The sequence below is a fragment of the Ranitomeya variabilis genome, chromosome 1, assembly GCF_051348905.1.
Source record: "Ranitomeya variabilis isolate aRanVar5 chromosome 1, aRanVar5.hap1, whole genome shotgun sequence".
NCBI classification, from domain to species: Eukaryota; Metazoa; Chordata; class Amphibia; order Anura; family Dendrobatidae; genus Ranitomeya; species Ranitomeya variabilis.
Window position 1 is genome coordinate 1,037,203,531 of NC_135232.1, and position 22,712 is coordinate 1,037,226,242.

The window sequence follows — 22,712 nt, forward strand, 5'->3', positions numbered from 1 at the left end:
AAATCCCAGGGTGGCCTGCCAACACCGAAGAATGAACCTCGAAAATAACTCTGCTGGTCCATCTATCTGGGACAAACAGTCTCTCTGGTGGGCAACGGTCAGGTCTATCCGCCTGAAATTTCTGCAGCACTCGTCGCAAATCTGGGGAAATGGCAGACAAAATCACTCCCTCTCTGAGGATACCAGCCGGCTCTGAAACTCCCGGAGAGTCAGGCACAAAACTCCTAGAAAGAGCATCAGCCTTCACGTTCTTCGAACCAGGCAGATACGAGACCACGAAATCGAAACGGGAGAAAAACAACGACCAACGAGCCTGTCTAGGATTCAGCCGCTTGGCAGACTCAAGATAAATCAGATTTTTGTGATCAGTCAAGACCACCACACGATGCTTAGCTCCCTCAAGCCAATGTCGCCACTCCTCAAATGCCCACTTCATAGCCAACAACTCCCGATTACCAACATCATAATTCCGCTCGGCAGACGAGAACTTTCTTTAAAAGAAAGCACAAGGTTTCATCACAGAGCAATCAGAGCTTCTCTGCGACAAAACAGCCCCTGCTCCAATCTCAGAAGCATCAACCTCGACCTGAAAAGGAAGAGAGACATCAGGCTGACACAAAACTGGAGCCGAAGAAAACCGGCGCTTCAGCTCCCGAAAGGCATCCACGGCCGCAGGAGACCAATTAGTCACATCAGAACCCTTCTTGGTCAAATCCGTCAAGGGTTTAACCACGCCAGAAAAATTAGCAATGAAGCGACGGTAAAAATTAGCAAAACCCAAGAACTTCTGAAGACTCTTAACAGATGTAGGCTGAGTCCAGTCATGAATAGCCTGGACCTTGACTGGGTCCGTCTCAATAGTAGAAGGAGAAAAAATAAAACCCAAAAAGGAAACCTTCTGTACTCCGAAGAGACATTTTGAGCCCTTCACAAATAAGGCATTAGCACGCAGGACCTGAAATACCATCCTGACCTGCTTCACATGGGACTCCCAGTCCTCAGAAAAGACCAAAATGTCATCCAGATACACAATCATAAATTTATCCAGATATTCTCGGAAGATGTCATGCATGAAGGACTGGAACACAGAAGGAGCATTAGAGAGTCCAAAAGGCATCACCAAGTACTCAAAATGGCCTTCGGGCGTATTAAATGCTGTTTTCCATTCATCCCCCTGCTTAATACGCACAAGGTTATACGCACCACGAAGATCTATCTTGGTGAACCAACTGGACCCCTTAATCCGAGCAAACAGATCAGATAATAATGGCAAAGGATACTGAAATTTGACCGTGATTTTATTTAGAAGACGATAATCTATACAAGGTCTCAGAGAACCATCCTTTTTGGCCACAAAAAAGAATCCTGCACCAAGAGGGGAGGAGGACGGGCGAATATGTCCCTTCTCTAAAGACTCCTTTATATAACTCCGCATCGCGGCATGTTCTGGTACAGACAAATTAAAAAGTCGTCCCTTAGGGAACTTACTACCAGGAATCAAATTTATAGCACAATCACAATCCCTCTGAGGAGGCAGGGCACCGGATCTGGGCTCATCAAATACATCCTGGTAGTCCGACAAAAACTCAGGGACCTCAGAAGGAGTGGAAGAAGCAATTGACACCAAAGGAGCATCGCCATGAATCCCCTGGCAACCCCAACTTGAAACAGACATAGCTTTCCAATCCAGAACTGGATTATGGGCCTGCAGCCATGGCAGACCCAAAACGACAACATCATGCAAATTATGCAGCACAAGAAAGCGAATCACCTCCTGATGTACAGGAGTCATGCACATGGTCACTTGAGTCCAATACTGAGGCTTATTCTCAGCCAATGGTGTAGCATCAATTCCCCTCAGTGGAATAGGGAATTCCAAAGGCTCCAGAACAAAACCACAGCGCCTGGCAAACAACAAATCCATCAGGTTCAGAGCAGCACCTGAATCCACAAAAGCCATAACCGAGTAGGATGACAAAGAACAAATTAAAGTAACAGACAAAATGAATTTAGGCTGTATAGTACCAACGGTGACAGATTTAGCGATTTTTTTTACGCGCTTAGAGCATGCTGAGATAACATGAGTTGAATCACCACAGTAAAAGCACAACCCATTTTGACGTCTATGATTTTGCCGCTCAATTCTGGTCAGAATTCGGTCACATTGCATAGACTCAGGTCTCTGTTCAGAAAACACCGCCAGATGGTGCGCAGATTTGCGCTCCCGCAAACGCCGATCAATCTGAATGGCCAAAGCCATTGAGTCATTCAGACTTGCAGGCGTGGGGAACCCCACCATAACATTCTTAATGGCTTCAGAAAGACCTTCTCTGAAATTTGCAGCCAGGGCACACTCATTCCATTGAGTAAGCACCGACCATTTCCGAAATTTTTTACAATACACCTCAGCTTCATCCTGGCCCTGAGAGAGAGCCAGCAAGGCCTTTTCTGCCTGGTTCTCAAGATTAGGTTCCTCATAAAGCAATCCAAGCGCCAGAAAAAACGCATCCACATTCAGCAATGCAGGATCTCCTGGCGCCAGGGAGAAAGCCCAATCTTGAGGGTCGCCACGTAACAGGGAGATAACAATTCTAACTTGCTGAGCGGAATCACCAGAGGAACGAGGTCTCAAAGAAAGAAATAATTTACAATTATTCTTAAAATTCAGAAACCTAGATCTATCTCCAGAAAACAACTCAGGAATAGGTACTTTTGGCTCAGACATAGGACTGTGAACAACAAAATCCTGAATGCTTTGCACCCTTGCAGCAAGATGATCCACACTAGAAGTCAGACTCTGAATATCCATGTCTGCAGCTGAACTCAAAGCCACCCAGAGATTAAGGGGATGAGAGAAGCTGGACAGACTGCAGCAAAGGGAGAGGAAAAAAAAAATTGTACTCAGGACTTCTCTTATCCCACTTCTGCGATGCATTAAACACTTTTTGTCCTGCTGTACTGTTATGATCCTTAGTGGCTGAGGATCACAGAATGGACTAGCTAAGTTACTGAACATAGAACAAGCTCTAGGGAGGTGGTAACTGGACTGACCGCAACCTGATCCTAACAAACACACTAAAGGTAGCCGGTGAACGTGCCTAAATTCCTGGACATCTCGACGCAGCCTGAGAAACTTGCTACCCCTATAGAGAAAATAAGACCTCACTTGCCTCAGAGAAATGACCCCAAAGATATAGGAAGCCCCCAACAAATAATAACGGTGAGGTAAGGGGAAAATACAAAACGTAGAAATGAAAACAGATTCAGCAAATGAGGCCCACTAATACTAGATAGCAGAAGACAGGCAGGGAACTGTGCGGTCAGTAAAAAACCCTATACAAAATATCCACGCTGAGAATTCAAGAACCCCCACACCAACTAACGGTGTGAGGGGAGAAACTCAGCCCCCTAGAGCTACCAGCAAGCAAGGAAATCACATATTAGCAAGCTGGACAAGGACAAGTAAATAACCAAAGAACATATTGAACACTGATGAGCAAAAAATAACCAAACAGAAAACTTAGCTTCTCTTGGAGAGACTGATAGCGAAGGAATTCAGGAGAGATCAAAATAGCACTGAATACATCGACAGCAGGTAAACACTGAAAGTCCAGGTGAGCTAAATAGGAAACCAGCTAACAGATAACGAGACAGCTGATCCAGCCTCAGACCTGCAGAATGACACAAAGAGCCACCAGAGGGAGCCCAAAGACAGCACTCACACAGTACCACTTGTGACCACAAGAGGGAGCTCAAAAACAGAGTTCACAACACTTCTCCTGGGACAATGTCAAATTGTCCACCACGTGAGTCCAAATCTGCTGCAACCTGTCCACCACAGAATCCACACCAGGACAGTCCAAAGGCTCAACCTGTCCTGAAGAAAAACGAGGGTGGAAACCAGAATTACAGAAAAAAGGCGAAACCAAAGTGGCCGAGCTGGCCCGATTATTAAGGGCGAACTGAGCCAAAGGCAAGAAGGACACCCAATCATCCTGATCAGCAGAAACAAAGCATCTCAGATATGTCTCCAAAGTCTGATTGGTTCGTTCGGTTTTGGCCATTTGTCTGAGGATGGAAAGCTGAAGAAAAAGACAAATCAATGCCCATCTTAGCACAAAAGGACCGCCAAAACCTCGAAACAAACTGGGAACCTCTGTCCGACACGATGTTCCCCGGAATGCCATGTAAACGAACCATGTGCTGGAAAAACAATGGAACCAAATCAGAGGAGGAAGGCAATTTAGGCAAAGGTACCAAATAGACCATCTTAGAGAAGCGATCACAAACCACCCAGATAACCGACATCCTTTGAGAGACAGGGAGATCTGAAATAAAATCCATGGAAATATGCGTCCAGGGCCTTTTCGGGACCGGCAAGGGCAAAAGCAACCCACTGGCACGAGAACAGCAGGGCTTAGCCCGAGCACAAGTCCCACAGGACTGCACAAAAGAACGCACATCCCGTGACAAAGAAGGCCACCAAAAGGATCTAGCCACCAAATCCCTGGTACCAAAGATTCCAGGATGACCAGCCAACACCGAACAATGAACCTCAGAGATAACTCTACTAGTCCATCTATCAGGGACAAACAGTTTCTCCGCTGGGCAACGGTCAGGTCTATCAGCCTGAAACTCCTGCAGCACCCGCCGCAAATCAGGGGAGATGGCAGACAAAATTACCCCCTCTTTGAGAATACCAGCCGGCTCAGGAACTCCCGGAGCATCAGGCACAAAACTCCTTGAAAGGGCATCAGCCTTCACATTCTTAGAACCCGGGAGGTACGAAACCACAAAATCGAAGCGGGAGAAAAACAGCGACCATCGAGCCTGTCTAGGATTCAACCGCTTGGCAGACTCGAGATAAGTCAGATTCTTGTGATCCGTCAAGACCACCACGCGATGCTTGGCTCCTTCAAGCCAATGTCGCCACTCCTCGAACTCCCACTTCATAGCCAACAACTCTCGATTGCCCACATCATAATTGCGCTCAGCAGGCGAAAACTTTCTAGAAAAGAAAGCACATGGCTTCATCACCGAGCCATCAGAACTTCTTTGAGATAGAACAGCCCCTGCTCCAATCTCAGAAGCATCCACCTCGACCTGAAACGGGAGCGAAACATCTGGCTGACACAACACAGGGGCAGAAGAAAAACGACGCTTCAACTCCTGAAAAGCCTCAACGGCCGAAGAGGACCAATTGACCACATCCGCACCTTTCTTGGTTAAATCAGTCAATGGTTTAACAACACTAGAAAAATTAGCGATGAAGCGATGGTAAAAATTAGCAAAGCCCAGGAATTTCTGAACGCTCTTCACAGTAGTAGGCTGAGTCCAATCATAAATGGCCTGAACTTTAACAGGATCCATCTCGATAGTAGAAGGGGAAAAAATGAAGCCCAAAAATGAAACCTTCTGAACTTCAAAGAGACATTTAGACCCCTTCACAAACAAGGAATTAGCACGAAGGACCTGGAACACCATTCTGACCTGCTTCACATGAGACTCCCAATCGTCCGAAAAGACCAAAATATCACCCAAATATACAATCATGAATCGATCCAGGTACTTTCGGAAGATGTCATGCATAAAGGACTGAAACACAGATGGAGCATTAGAAAGCCCGAATGGCATCACCAGGTACTCAAAATGGCCATCTGGCGTATTAAATGCTGTTTTCCATTCGTCGCCCTGTTTAATACGCACAAGATTATACGCCCCTCGAAGATCTATCTTAGTGAACCAGCTAGCCCCCTTAATCCGAGCAAACAAATCAGACAGTAGCGGCAAAGGGTACTGAAATTTGACGGTAATTTTATTGAGAAGGCGGTAATCTATACAAGGTCTCAGAGAACCATCCTTCTTGGCCACAAAAAAGAACCCTGCTCCCAACGGTGACGACGACGGGCTAATATGCCCTTTCTCCAAGGACTCCTTTACATAACTCCGCATAGCGGTGTGTTCTGGCACAGATAAATTGAACAGTCGGCCCTTCGGAAACTTACTACCAGGAATCAAATTAATAGCACAATTACAATCCCTATGAGGAGGTAGGGCACTGGATTTGGGCTCATCAAATACATCCTGGTAATCTGACAAGAACTCAGGAACTTCAGAAGGATGGGAAGACGAAATTGACAACAATGGGGCATCCCCATGTACCCCTTGACAACCCCAACTAGATACATACATTGATTTCCAATCCAATACTGGATTATGGACCTGTAGCCATGGCAAACCCAAAACGACCACATCATGCAGATTATGCAACACCAAAAAGCGAACATCCTCCTGATGGGCAGGAGCCATGCACATGGTCAATTGAGTCCAGTACTGAGGCTTATTCTTGGCCAAAGGCGTAGCATCAATTCCTCTCAATGGAATAGGATACTGTAAAGGCTCCAAGAAAAAACCACAGCGCCTGGCAAACTCCAAGTCCATCAAATTCAGGGCAGCGCCTGAATCTACAAATGCCATAACAGAATAGGATGACAAAGAGCAAATCAGAGTAACGGACAAAAGAAATTTTGGCTGTACCGTACCAATGGTGGCAGACCTAGCGAACCGCTTAGTGCGTTTAGGACAATCAGAGATAGCATGAGTGGAGTCACCACAGTAAAAATACAGCCCATTCTGACGTCTGTATTCTTGCCGTTCAGCTCTGGTCAAGGTCCTATCACATTGCATAGGCTCAGGCCTCTGCTCATAAGATACCGCCAAATGGTGCACAGTTTTGCGCTCACGTAAGCGTCGATCGATCTGAATGGCCAAGGACATAGACTCATTCAGACCAGCAGGCGTGGGGAATCCCACCATAACATCCTTAAGGGCTTCAGAAAGACCCTTTCTGAAAATTGCCACCAGGGCACACTCATTCCACTGAGTAAGCACAGACCACTTTCTAAACTTTTGACAATATACCTCCGCTTCATCCTGACCCTGACACTAAGCCAGCAAGATTTTCTCTGCCTGATCCACTGAATCTGGTTCATCATAAAGCAACCCAAGCGCCAGAAAAAACACATCTACATTACGCAATGCAGGATCTCCTGGCGCAAGGGAAAATGCCCAGTCTTGAGGGTCGCCACGTAGCAAAGAAATAATGATTTTTACTTGCTGAATGTGGTCACCAGAGGAGCGGGGTTTCAAAGCAAAAAACAGTCTACAATTATTTTTGAAATTCAGGAACTTAGATCTATCCCCAGAAAACAAATCAGGAATTGGAATTCTGGGTTCTAACATCGGGTTCTGAACTACATAATCTTGAATGCCTTGTAACCTTGCAGTGAGTTGATCCACACAAGAGGACAGACCTTGAATGTCCATATCTACACCTGTGTCCTGAACCACCCAGAGATTTAGGGGAAAAGAAAAACAAAACACGCTGCAGAGGAAAAAAAAAAATGGTCTCAGAACTTCCTTTATCCCTCTATTGAGATGCATTAACACTTTAGTGGCCAGCTGTACTGTTATGATGACCTGGTGGTTAGGAGCACTAGGAATGACCTGATGAGCAAACTAGTAATACAGGACAAGCTCTGGGAAGTGGGAGCTCTGCTGACCGCAACCCCTAATCCTATCGCAACAACTAGAAATAGCCGTGGAGCGTACCTGACTCTGCCTAGAAGCCTCTTCACAGCCTAAGAGCTAACTACCCCTAAAGATAGAAAATAAGACCTAACTTGCCTCAGAGAAATTCCCCCAAAGAGAAAGGCAGCCCCTCCACACATATTGACTGTGAGTTAAGATGGAAGTCACAAACACAGGAATGAAATAGGTTTCAGCAAAGGAGGCCAGACTTAACTAAACAGACTTGAGGATAGAAAAGGTATCTTTGCGGTCAGCATAAAAAACTACCAAAAAACCACGCAGAGTGTGCAAAAGAGACCCCACACTGACTCACGGCGTGGAGGTGCCACTCTGCATCCCAGAGCTTCCAGCTAGCAAGGCAGAATCATGATAGCAAGCTGGACAAGAAAACAGTGGTAAACAAATAAGCTAGCAGGGACTTAGCTTTTGCTGGAGTAGACAGGTCATCTGAAAGATCCAAGAGAGAAATGAACCAGTACTAGGACATTGACAGCTGGCATCAAGTAACGATCTAAGTGGAGTTAAATAGAGCAGCCAGCCTAGGACTAAATGAGGTCAGCTGAGGAAGGAACCTCAGAACCAGCAGCTCCACTCACAGCCACCAGAGGGAGTCCATGGACAGAACTCGCCGAAGTACCATTCATAACCACCGGAGGGAGTTCGAGAACAGAATTCACAACAGATACCACCCTGATCTCTTGATATAACATCTTGCAAGAGAGGGGCAGCAGAGTTCACTTTAGCTGTGTCACAAACCCTTTTATCAGAGTTCCTCCTCTCATTGCACTGTCACCTATGCTTTACTGTCCTTCCCCCCACAACTACCTGTCCATAGATGTATCAGTAATCACACTTATGTCTGCTGTATTTATTCAACTTAGTCAACTATTAATCAATCTGCATTGAGATTAAACGAAGTGAGGAGTCATAGTGCATGTTCCGGACTAATACTTTGTGACATATAATAACACCCTTTTCTCATCTCACTGCAGAGCTAGTGCAAATTGCTATGAGCAACTGTGATTCTGATACTTTGGTTTCTCAGCTCCAGACAAGCAGTGTGGGGCAGTAAAGTAGAGGTAACAGTGCTATGAAAAGAGGAGAGCTGATAGAAGGGCTTGTAATGTTACACAGCTAAACTCAGCTGCACTGCCCCTCCCCCAAACACAGACATGCAGCAGGTTAGACCAGGAAATCCAGGATCTAAACCTGTAGGGTTAGTTTGCAGCACTCTTCAAAGAACAAAAGAGAAGATCAGGGCATTATCTCATATAAAGATCCAAGGTCCAAAATCCAAGGAACCAACTTGGATATAGCAGGCACAGGAAAATAGTAGACAGTATCCAGCAGGTGATGAAGTTCAAAACATCTCTATTCTGCCATACATAGGATGTGACATTTCAACCTGTCACAAGTCTTTTTCAAGTATCACCTGCTGGATGCTGTCTTTCATTTTCCAGGAGATCCGGGCTGTCTAACATCGCACTTTTTACATACTGAGAAACCTGCTGTAAGCTATGATAGGGGCATGTTCTTCTTTCCTTTTGTGCCTGCATATGATTGGTCAGCATCATACAGGGTGAAGAAGTACACGCCCCAAGTGAAAACTGTCAGATATCATCCATTGGGCTTAACGACAATTATCTCATAAGTGGCCAAATACTTTGATTGCTACTATCTCTAAGAGAGGCAAAAAAATACAATTGTTCCACTTTGCAGCCATTATTGCATTGTGTGTCCAGTTCAACATGAAAAATTTGGTGAAAGATCTTCTTTAAATGTGCTTCACTTAGTAAGTTATAAAACTTACTAAAATAGTTCTCATCTGAAATGTGCTCCATTCTCCACTAAAAAATCTGTCTCAGGATTTGTGTCCGACTTAGAACAGAATTTTCTCTGGTGGCAATGACCAGTGCTGATAATAAGGGGGCTGGCTGACTGCTTATACAGTGGCTAAGCCAGTCTGTTTCTCAGTCACAGTATAGGCAGAGCAGGGCTGGTTTAGTTATTTAAATGAGCACTCAGCCGCTGTCACACGTCGCTCTGATGACATGTTGGACACTGATCAGTGTTCATCATAAATGCTAGAGATAGCACTCATTCAATGGACATAATGTGGAACATGTACAACTATGTAGGATGATGCAAAAGTAGCAAAACTTGTAGCAGTTGTAAAGTCTTGAACATTGTGTTACAATAAGAATACTTGATTGATACTTCTTCTCCAGATTGATTGAACTTTTATACAGTATGCAATTTGTGAGATTTATGAAAAGGCAGACGCACATGTCCCTTTCATCAAGAGGTACAATGGGGCTGATTACTGCAAACTTTTACAGAGCGTATGCCTAACTGGGTATTCTGAATAGGTGCCCAATTTATTCAGTTTTGTTGCATTTTTGTTCAACTTTAAACTGCTTTTTTGGTCAGTTTTATTACTATTAAAAATCTGAGCCAAAATTTGAGAGCCCTGTCCTCTTGATAAGCTAGAGAAGTGACAAATTCATGTTTTAGAGCTTTTGATACATTTTATGACAAGGACTAGGGTGTAAGCACTTTAGTAAATCTTTCTCACCATGTATCCCATGTCGCCTCCTCTTACCTCCGCCCTTTCCACCACGCACCTCAAAGAACAAATATTAGGCACATGCAATACAAACCTAGCAATACTTACCAGTAGCTGGAATACTGTTCCTCTACAAACGTTGGTACAATAACATATATCCAACATAAAAGCCACATCTATTTGAATATAGTGAGCAGTTCTCAGAAACCATTGAGACCTGACTACATTGTGCTCTACGGACAATTACAACAAAATATCTAGCTGCCATTTACGTCGTTTGGCCACCTATTGACATTGTATACAAATAGACATGACGTGAAGCAAGCGTTCATTTGCCGCTTGGTACATTTGTATCAGGCTACCACTCCCGCACGCCATAATCTGTTCTGCAGGATTTATAGGCTTAATTACAGTAAGAATGTCGTTATTCATTTTAATGGTGTGTGTAAATGGGTAAATAATTCACGGGGGAAAAAATGTGGTTCATACAAGTTTTCATACAACGGCAGTTCCCGCGCAGTCCTATGCAAAACTAATATCACAAATGACAAGCTGCTTGACAGGAGTCTGCATGTAGTGCACTGGAGTGCAGCAATGGGCTCATCCCAAATATGTGGGGAAACTCCTTCACTGCAGACACACCTCCCAACAGACCTCTCAATGCCAGGGGGCCCTACAAGCTGTCATACTGGGGGGAATAGAGAGCAGAACTTACAGTTTAGAGGGTCTCCTCTTCCCAAAGTCTTCTCTTCTGACTGTCTATAGAGTATAGGATTCTTGCAGAGATTGGATTTAGCAGCTTGAACCAGCAGGAGCCAGATTCCACGTTACACAGGGGTTGCACACAGCATATACATGGGTGTCGGGTGTCTGACAGGCAGCATGGAAAGCTGGGGGAGAGGGAGATGCACTCACACCAATGGCAGTGAGCTGCGAAGGGATCCGCCTCGTGTGGGTTTGGTTCTTAGCTAATGTGGATTTCATTGGAATTAAAGTTAGATCTGCAAGAAGTAAACTGGTCTCACACTCACAGAACAAGAGCAATGCTGCCTGCCAGGGCTGGAGAATGCTGCCTCCCTATAGAGAAGAAGTGCGGATAGGCATCCGCTACAATTACACTGCAACAGTCCCATATACTGAACAAGGACAAGAAGGTGATGACTGAGCCCCTCAGTGCAGCTAACGGGCCCTGAATCTCTCTTGTTCCAAAAATGTTCCCATGCGATTATACTCAAATTGTTGGCATTAGCACAGATCCTGTACAATTGCCTCTCAGGACGGTGAAGCCACAGGCCACAGGCACCACATGTGCCAAAGTCTAGTTTGTGCATGGGAACATTTTGTAAATATAATCCACTAGAAACAATGATTCTACGGGGAGAATGCGATCCGGCACACTCATCCAACATCAGTGTTCTATACCCACAAATGCTCTCTTGGGTGGATGGGTAAAAATTCCCCAAAACACACTCCAAATTCTTGTAAAAAACCTTCCCAGAAGAGTGAAAGCTGTTATAGCTGCAGAGGCAGAACCGACTCCATATTATTGCCTATGAACTTAGAATGGGATGTCATATAAGCTCCTGTAGATTTAATGTCTAGGTGTCACAATTCTTTTCTACATATATTGTCATTAGAGATGAGTGAACCCGAACTATAAAGCTCGGGGTTCGTACCGGACACTCAGGGCTGCCACGAGGAGTTTCAGGGCCCCAAAACTTTTGGACCCTCTTGAGACTCCTCCCAGACTCCACCTCAGCTCCGCTTCCACCCCTCAAAAATTCCACAGTCCCGCCACCCACTCTTGAAAAAACTCTACTTACGTACTCACCAATCACACATTAACAGTTCCCATCAAACCATATCACATACAGTTGTGCTCAAAAGTTTACGTACCCCGGCAGAATTTTTGCTTTCTTGGCCTTTCTTCAGAGAATATGAATGATATCACCAAAACATTTTCTCTACTCATAGTTAGTGGTTGGGTGAAGCCATTTATTGTCAAACTATTCTGTTTTCTCTTTTTTAAATCATAATGACAACCCAAAACATCCAAATGACCCTGATCAAAAGTTCACATACCCCATGTCTTAATACTGTGTATTGTCCCCTCCAACATCAATGACAGCTTGAAGTCTTTTGTGTTAGTTGTGGATGAGGTTCTTTATTTTCTCCAATGGTAAAGCTGCCCACTCTTCTTGGCAAAAAGCCTCCTGTTCCTGTAAATTCCTGGGCTGTCTTGCATGAACTGCGCGCCTGAGATCTCCCCAGAGATTATATTGATATTGAGGTCAGGAGACTGAGATGACCACTCCAGAACCTTCACTTTGCTCTGCTGTAGCCAATGACAGGTTGACTTGGCCTTGTGTTTTGGATCGTTATCATGATTTTCCACTTGTTAATCACAGTTTGAATGCTGCTGACTGGCAATATCAATTCCTTGGATATATTTTTGTATCCCTTTCCTGTTTTATACAGTTCAACTACCTTTTCCCATAGATCCCATAGAAAGATGCAAGAGTCTGCCTGGATCCCAGAAGCTCACTCAGCTTTTATGCACACACACTGATTACAAACAAACAGGTCACAGGTGAGGATGTTACCTTTAGTAGCCATTCAAACCCATTTGTGTCAACTTCTGCGCATGTTATCAGACCAAAATCACCAGGGTATGTGAACTTTTGATCAGGGTCATTTGGAGGTTTTGGGTTGTCATTATTATTTAAAAAAGAGAAATCACAGTAGTTTGACAATAAATAGCTTCTACCACTAACCATGAGTGGAGAAAACATTTTGGTGTTATTCACATTCTCTGAAAAAAGGCCAAGAAAGCAAAAATTCTGCCGGTATATGTAAACTTTTGAGCACAAGTGTACATAGCCATCAGCTTTTGTTTTGGCCAAAAGATTTTTTATATCTACACCACTACAAAGTAGACTCCTTTGGCCGGGCCCTACTGTACTCTAACCTATTAAACATTTTGTAAAATATCCCATACTATTTTTAGGTGTATTTTTATTTATTTTTCTTTATGGGAATGAGTCACATAAATTTTTTAAACTGACGAATAATACCACATACAGGGAACAAATACCACCAAACCGTGGCCAGACCACACATGACCACTTCATAGTGACCGAACAATACCACATACACTACGGTTCCAAAGTTTAAGGTCACCCAGACAATTTTGTGTTTTCCATGAAAACTCATACTTTTATTAATCCAATGAGTTGCCAAATGAATTGAAAATCTAGTCCAGACATTGACAAGGTTCGACAAAAATATTTTTATTTGAAATAATAATTTTCTCCTTCAAACTTTGCTTTTGTCAAAGAATGCTCCCTTTGCAGCAATTACAGCATTGCAGACTTTTGGCATTCTAGAAGTTAATTTGCTGAGGTAATCTGGAAAAATTTCACCCCATGCTTCCAGAAGCCCCTCCCACAAGTTGGTTTGGCTTGATGGGCACTTTTTGAGCACCATACGGTCACAAGCTGCTCCCACAACAGCTCGATGGGGTTGAGATCTGGTGACTGCGCTGGCCACTCCTTTACAGATAGAATACCAGCTGCCTGCTTCTTCCCTAAATAGTTCTTGCATAATTTGGAGGTGTGCTTTGGGTCATTGTCCTGTTGTAGGATGAAATTGGCTCCAATCAAGCGCTGTCCACAGGGTATGGCATGGCATTGCAAAATGGAGTGATAGCCTTCCTTATTCAAAATCCCTTTTACCTTGTACAATCTCCCACTTTACCAGCACAAAAGCAACCCCAGACCATCACATTACCTCCACCATGCTTGACAGATAGCGTCAGACACTCTTCCAGCATCTTTTCAGTTGTTCTGCATTTCACAAATGTTCTTCTGTGTGATCCAAACACCTCAAACTTGGATTCTTCTGTCCATAACACTTTTTTCCAATCTTCCTCTGTCCAATATCTGTGTTCTTTTGCCCATATTAATATTTTCCTTTTATTAGCCAGTCTCAGATATGGCTTTTTCTTTGCCACTCTGCCCTGAAGGCCAGCATCCCGGAGTCGCCTCTTCACTGTAGACATTGAAACAGGTGTTTTGCGTGTACTATTTAATGAAGCTGTCAGTTGAGGACCTGTGAGGCGTCGATTTCTCAAACTACAGACTCTAATGTACTTGTCTTGTTGCTCAGTTGTGCAGCGGGGCCTCCCACTTCTCTTTCTACTCTGGTTAGAGCCTGTTTGTGCTCTCCTCTGAAGGGAGTAGTACACACCGTTGTAGGAAATCTTCACTTTCTTGGCAATTTCTCGCATGGAATGGCCTTCATTTTTAAGAACAAGAATAGACTGTTGAGTTTCACATGAAAGTTCTTTTTTCCTGGCCATTTTTAGAGTTTAATGGAACCAACAAATGTAGTGGTCCAGATTCTCAACTAGCTCAAAGGAATGTCAGGTTAATAGGTTCTCTAATTAGCCAAACTGTTTTCAGCTGTGCTAACATGCTTGCACAAGGGTTTTCAAGGGTATTCTAACCATCCATTAGGCTTCTTACACAGTTAGCAAACACAAAGTGCCATAAGAACACTGGAGTGATGGTTGTTGGAAATGGGCCTCTATACACCTATGAAGATCTTGTGTTACAAACCAGACATTTGCAGCTAGAAGAGTCATTTACCACATTAACAATGTGTGTAAGAGTGTATTTCTGAATCATTTAATGTTATCTTCATTGGAAAAAAACAGTGCTTTTCTTTCAAAAATAAGGAAATGGTGAAGTGGACAAAAATGATGTAGAGAAGGCCGAACTTTTAAATTCCTATTTTGCATCTGTGTTCTCTAAGAAAGCAATTGTAACATCAATTGATATTTGTGGTGCTATCGAAGGAATAAAAGAATCCACACTATTTATAAATAGAGAGATGGTGAGGGAACACTTAGCTAATTTAAACAAATTTAAATCTCCTGGACCAGATGAATTACATTCTATGGTACTGAAAGAGATAGCAGAGGAAATTGCGGAACCACTAGCCAGAATCTTTGAAAAATCATGGAGAACAGGGGAAGTCCCAGAAAATTGAAGAAGGGCAAATGTTGTCCCTATCTTCAAAAAATGAAAGATGGAGCTAGGAAATTACAAGCCAGTGAGCCTTACTTCTATACCAGGAAAGATCTTTCAACAAATCATTAAACAGCATGTTAGTGCTTGGATAACAAAATAGTAATTAACCAGAGCCAGTATCGGTTTGTAGCAAACAAGTCATGCCAGACTTATATAACTTCCTTCTATGATGGAATCACTGACTTGATGGATCAGAGAAATGCAGTAGATATAGTATAGCTCGACTTCAGCAAAGCATTTGATAAAGTATCTCATACTATCCTTATTGAAAAAATGACCAAGTATGGGATTGACAAGGCTACGGTTAGGTGGATTCATAACTGGCTCAGCAATCGTACTCAAAGGATGGTGATAAATGATTACACATCCAATTGGAAGAGTGTTTCAAGTAGAGTACCACAAGGTTCTGTCCTGGCCCCAGTGTTGTTCAAAATTTGTATAAGTGATCTAGATAAGGGAACTGAAGGTAAACTAATCAAATTTGCAGATGATGCAAAGCTAGGCGGGATAGCTGCTAACACTGGAGAAGACAGAGAAAGGATTTAGAAGGATCTAGATAATCTTGATCAATGGGCAGCAATTAATATAATGGCATTTAACAGGGAGAAATGCAAGATTCTACATCTGGGCAAGAAAAACAAAATTACATCTACAGAACAGGAGGAATAGAAGTAAGCAACAGCATGTGTGAAAAAGACTTGGGTATACTAATAGATCACAGACTGCACATGCGTAAACAGTGTGATGCAGCAGCTGAAAAGGCAAACACAGTTCTAGGATGTATTAAGAGAAGCATAGAGTCTAGATCATGTGAAGTAATTATTCCCCTCTACTCCTCCTTGGTCAGGTCTCATCTGGAATACTGTGTCCATTTCTGGTCACCACATTGTAAAAAATATATTGAAAAACTGGAGCAAGTCCAGAGAAGAGCTACCAGAATAGTGAGCAGACTGCAATGTATGTCCTACGAGGAACGGTTAAAGGATCTCGGAATGTTTAGCTTGCAAAAAAGAAGGCTAAGAGGAGACTTAATATGAAGTCTACAAGTATCTAAAGGAATGTCACAGTGTAAAGGGATTATCCGTATTCTCATTTGCGCATGGAAACATGAGAAGCAATGGAATTAAACTGAAAGGGAGAAGATACAGATTAGATATTAGAAAAAACTATTTGACAGTGAGGGTGGTCAATGAGTGGAACAGGCTGTCATGGGAGGTAATGAGTTCTCATTCAATGGAATTCTTCATTCTTCAAGCAGAGGCTGGACAGACATCAGTCTGAGACGGTTTAGTGAATCCTGCATTGAGCAGAGAGTTGGACATGATGACCCTGGAGGTTCCTTCCATCTCTAACATTCTATGATTTTATGATTCTAATCCATGCTATGGGGTACATTTTTGTAATATCTAACACTTAAAAAAAGCGTTAATTTTTTTGCTGGGTTAAATATCTCACCCATGCAGCAATTTGTGGTCTGGGGTACATTACTGCGATATCTATCACTCCAAAAAAAGCATAAAAAATGTTTCTGAGTTAAATTACTTGCTAATACAGTATACTTGTCATGATCCGTTCCGGGGTTTTGTCCTGTCTGCCCTTATTCCGGGTGGATCATGTCAAGGGTTAACTTTACTCTACCTCATTCCGGGTTCAGGTTTGCTATTTAGCTCCAATGCATCCTGCTGGTGGTGTCAGCTATAGTTCTGCCTTCGGCGTGTGTACCTGACTGGTAGATCTTGATTTGTCCTGCTGTGATCCCTGACTTGCCCCGTGTTTGTTGACTCCCTCTGTCTACCCTTTCCCAGTGTTTCACTGTAAGTTTGCTTGATTCCCTGGTTTTGACTTGGCTTGTATTCGGACTCGCCTCTGCCTTCTGTCTTTCTCTTATCTGCTTCTGACCATCGCTGTACCCCCTTACATAGTTACATAGTTATTAAGGTTGAAGGAAGACTTTAAGTCCATCTAGTTCAACCCATAGCCTAGCATGCCCTAACATGTTGATCCAGGGGAAGGCAAAAAAACCCCATGTGGTAAGAGTAAGCTCCATCATGGGGAAAAAAATTCCTTCCCGACCCCACATACGGCAATCAGACTAGTTCTCTGGATCAACGCCTTATCAAGGAATCTAATATATATACCCTGTAATATTATACTTTTCCAGAAAGGTATCCAGTCCCCTCTTAAATTGAAGCAATGAGTCACTCATTACAACATCATACGGCAGAGAGTTCCATAGTCTCACTGCTCTTACAGTAAAGAATCCGCGTCTGTTATTATGCTTAAACCTTTTTTCCTCCAGATGTAGAGGATGCCCCCTTGTCCCTGTCAGCGGTCTATGATTAAAAAGATCAGCAGAAAGGTCTTTGTACTGTCCCCTCATATATTTATACATTAACATAAGATCACCCCTTAGTCTTCGTTTTTCCAAACTAAATAGCCCCAAGTGTAATAACCTATCTTGGTATTGCAGACCCCCCAGTCCTCTAATAACCTTGGTCGCTCTTCTCTGCACCCGCTCCAGTTCAGCTATGTCTTTCTTATACACCGGAGACCAGAACTGTGCACAGTATTCTAAGTGTGGTCGCACTAGTGACTTGTATAGAGGTAAAATTATGTTCTCCTCATGAGCATCTATGCCTCTTTTAATGCATCCCATTATTTTATTTGCCTTTGTAGCAGCTGCCTGACACTGGCCACTGAATATGAGTTTGTCATCCACCCATACACCCAGGTCTTTTTCATTGACGGTTTTGCCCAGAGTTTTAGAATTAAGCACATAGTTATACATCTTATTACTTCTACCCAAGTGCATGACCTTACATTTATCCCCATTAAAGCTCATTTGCCATTTATCAGCCCAAGCTTCTAGTTTACATAAATCAGCCTGTAATATAAAATTGTCCTCCCCTGTATTGATTACCCTGCAGAGTTTAGTGTCATCTGCAAATATTGAAATTCTACTCTGAATGCCCCCTACAAGGTCATTAATAAATATGTTAAAAAGAAGAGGGCCCAATACTGACCCCTGTGGTACCCCACTACTAACCGTGACCCAGTCCGAGTGTGCTCCATTAATAACCACCCTTTGTTTCCTATCCCTGAGCCAACTCTCAACCCACTTGCACATATTTTCCCCTATCCCCATTATTCTCATTTTATGTATCAACCTTTTGTGTGGCACTGTATCAAAAGCTTTTGAAAAGTCCATATACACTACATCTACTGGGTTCCCTTGGTCCAGACCGGAACTTACCTCTTCATAGAAGCTGATCAAATTAGTCTGACATGATCGGTCCCTAGTAAACCCGTGCTGATACTGGGTCATGAGGTTATTCCTCTCCAGATACTCCAGTATAGCATCCCTTAGAATGCCCTCCAGGATTTTACCCACAGTAGAGGTTAAACTTACTGGCCTATAATTTCCGAGTTCAGTTTTTGTCCCCTTTTTGAATATTGGCACCACATTTGCTATACGCCAGTCCTGTGGTACAGACCCTGTTATTATGGACTCTTTAAAGATTAAAAATAATGGTCTATCAATGACTGTACTTAATTCCTGCAGTACTCGGGGGTGTATCCCATCCGGGCCCGGAGATTTGTCAATTTTTGTGATTTTTAGACGCCGCCGTACTTCCTGCTGGGTTAAGCAGGTAACATTAAATTGGGGATTATTATCACTAGTCATATTGGCTGCCATGGGATTTTCTTTTGTAAATACTGATGAAAAAAAGTCATTTAGCATATTGGCTTTTTCCTCATCCTCATCCACCATTTCACCCAGACTATTTTTAAGGGGGCCAACACTATCATTTTTTAGTTTCTTACTATTTATGTAGTTAAAGAATATTTTGGGGTTATTTTTGCTCTCTCTAGCAATGAGTCTCTGTCTCAATCTTTGCTGCCTTGATTTGCTTTTTACATAATTTATTTAATTTTTTGTATTTAGTTAATGCCTCCTCACTACCTACTTCCTTTAATTCTCTAAATGCTTTCTTTTTGTCACTTATTGCGCCCCTTACAGCTTTATTTAGCCATATTGGCTTGTTCCTGAACACATATACTGCTGCAACCTCTGGTACTTCTGCTTCTGACTGTTTTTTGACTCAGCTTGTCTGACCACTCTCTCGCCACTTGGTGGCACCTGTGCTGCTGCTCTGTGGTGCTACTTTGTGTGTGCAGCCTCACTTCCCTCACAACCTCCCACTGGTGGAAGTCGCGCTATACTGCACTGCAGCAGCATGACAATTCTGTGGCCTGAGGTACAATACTGTGGCCTGAGGTACAATACTGTGATATCTACCATTCCAAAAAAGCATTAAAATTTTTTGGTGGGTTAAATTTCTCAGCCATACAGTATTCCGTGGTCTGGGGTACATTGTTGTGATATATAACATGCCAAAAAAAGCATTTAAAAATGTTTCTGGGTTCAATAACTCCCCCCCTACAGTATTCCATGATATGGGATACATTTCTGTAATATTGTCACAATTCCTCTGCTCACAGTGTCTGGGACTCTGCGATGGACAGCTCTGTCATGGTATCCTGTGCTGGGGAATGCTAAGCTGTTGTTGCTTTGATTGACGACTCGATTGATCTATCTGACAGGAAGGTGCAGAGATTTCCACAGGTGCTCCCTGTTCTAGGTAATTGCCCTGCTATTTAGGAGAGCGGTCTGGCCCAGATCTCTGCCATTTATAAGCTTGTGCTAAGCTTGTGCTCTCTGGTGTGTTCACCTGTACCCTTGCTACAAGTTCTGATCTTCTGCTGCTAACCTTTGGAGCATGTTCTGAGTACCTTTTCGTCATTGCCCCTTTGCATCTGATATTCTGCTGCTGACCTTTTGGACCATGCTCTGACTACCCATTTGTTATTGCCCCTTTGCTTATTCACTGTTTCTCTGGTATTCTGACCCTGGCATGTGACCTGACGTACAACTTCATATTTTTCCTTGGTTTACTATGTGCTCTTTTGGTATTGACCCTGGAATGTCTGACTTCACTGACTCACGGCCTGGCCGTGGGTTGGGACTAGCAATATCTAACACTTACAAAAAGCGTTTAACATTTTTTCTGGCTTCAATTCCTCATCCATACAGTATTCCGTGGTCTCAGGTACTTACTGTGATATCTATCACTCGAAAAAAGCATACAATCTTTCTTGCTGGGTTAAAATTCTCAGCCATACAGTATTCCGTAGTCTGGGGTACATTTTTGTGATGCATAACAAAAGTGCTTAAAAATGTGTCTAGGTTAAATTACTCACTCATACAGTATTCCGTGATCTGGTGTACATTATTGTGAGATTTATTACTCAAAAAAAATGTAAAAAATGTTTGCTGGGTTCAATTTCATAACCATACAGTATTCCTTGATCTGTAGTACGTTACTGTGATATCTATCACTCCAAAAAGGCATTTACACATTTTTTTCTGTTCTAAATTACTCAATCATACAATATTCCGTGGTGTGGGGTATATTTCTGTGATATCTAACACTTCCAAAAAGCTTTGAAAAATTTTTATGGCTTCAATTCCTCATCCATACAGTATTACATGGTCTGTGGTACATTTCATTGGTATATAACACTCACAAAATGAGTTGTAAAACTCTTCTTGATTGAGTTACTCATCCATACAGTTTTACCTGATTTGTGTTACATTACAGTGTTATTACTGTAACTAGATGGTGGCCGGATTCTAACATATCGGGTGTTCTAGAATATGTAGGTAGTATATAGCACAGGCTACGTACTATATTTCACAGTGACGTAATATATATAACACAACCGACGCAGTATATAACATAGCTGCGTAGTATATAACAGAGCTACGTAGGATGTAACACAGCGTATGTAGTATATAGCAGAGCTATGTAGTATATTACACAGCCACGTAGTATATAACATAGCCACGTAGTGTATTGCACAGGTATATAGTATATTGGTCAGCCATGTAGTATATAGCAGAGCCACGTAGTATATAACATAGCCACGTAGTATATTGTAGAGCCACATAGTACATTGAAGAGCCATGTAGTATATTGCACAGGCACGTATTATATTGCACAGCCACGTAGTATATAACACAGTCACGTAGTGTATTGCACAGCTATGTAGTATATTGGTCAGCGACGTAGTATATAACAGAACCGACACAGCCATATAGTATATTGCACAGCTACGTAGTAATAACACAAAGCACGTATTATATTGCACAGCCACGTAGTATATTGGACAGTCACGTTGTATATTGCCCAGCTACATAGTATATAGCACAGAGATGTAGTATATAACAGAGCCCACGCAGTATGTAACACAGCCCACGTAGTATATAGCAATGTGGGCACTATATGCGTGGTTAAAAAAGACTTAAAATAAAAACATATACTCACCTTCCGAAGGCCCCTTGAAGTCCTGGCGCCTGTGTGCGGTGCACGCGTCAGCTTCCGGTCCCAGGGTTTGTATGAGCACAGGACCGGTGATGACATCGCGGTCACATGACCGTGACGTCATGGCAGGTCCTTCTCCCATAGCATCCTTGGCACCGGAACCTGCCGCTTGCACTGCCGAGGACAGCCGCGACGTCGGAAGGTGAGAATAACTTTTTTTTATTATTATTATTATTATTTGCAACATTAGATCTTTTTACTATTGTTGCTGAATACGCAGCATCAATAGTAAAAAGCTGGGGACACACAGAGTTAATAGTAGCGTTAACGGAGTGCGTTACCTGTGGCATAACGCGGTCTGTTACCGCTGGCATTAACCCTGTGTGAGCGGTGACTGGAGGGGAGTATGCGGGCGCCGGGCACTGACTGCCGGGGAGTAGGGAGGGACTAATCGGACTGTGCCTGTCGCTGATTGGTCGCGGCAGCCATGACAGGCAGCTGGTGAGACCAATCAGCAATGCGGGATTTCCGTGATGGAAGTTGCAGACAGAAAGACAGAAGGACAGACAGAAAGACAGAAGTACCCCTTAGACAATTATATATATAGATGTAACATAAAAAACGCTTTGACTCAGTCTGTGAATTTGTTATTGATATACGTGTTCCAAGAGGTACAGTAGAACATGCTGTTCAGTGATACACAAAACTTAGAGCAGCCGTGGCCACGAGAAGATGATGGTGGGGAATGGAAAATTTTGTCTAAGAAGGAAGATGATGATGAGACACAGTTGACGATAAGTCAGCTTGTGGTTTTCAAGTCACCAAGTCTGGAGGACCAAGGTGCGGCAGTGGAAGACCAGGTGGGGGATGATGAAGTAACCCACCCAACCTTTGAATATGGCATGCAGAGCAAGGCCAGCAGCATTGAGGGGAAAGGATCAGCAGCACCGAAACAGGCAGGATTGAGGCACTGGTGTGACCCAAAGGACAAGGCGGGAAACTGTTCCCCAGAGCACCTGAATTTCTACATTAAAGAGTTAGGTGTTTCTCAGTATGGTACGTTTTAAAGAGAGTTCT

The 22,712-nt window shown here is 43.1% G+C and overlaps 1 protein-coding gene across 2 annotated transcripts in view; it reads right to left on the reverse strand.

Annotated features, from left to right (window-relative positions):
* The window catches only part of SLC7A2 (solute carrier family 7 member 2), a 177,127-nt gene extending 166,079 nt beyond the window's left edge, over positions 1-11,048 (reverse strand). The window contains exon 1 of one of the 2 annotated variants that reach the window (XM_077279676.1): positions 10,872-11,048. The gene's annotated coding sequence lies outside the window, so the exon portion shown is untranslated. The remainder of the gene's footprint in view (positions 1-10,871) is intronic. The other variant, XM_077279680.1, reaches the window with a different exon arrangement.
* Positions 11,049-22,712: the final 11,664 nt, after the last annotated feature.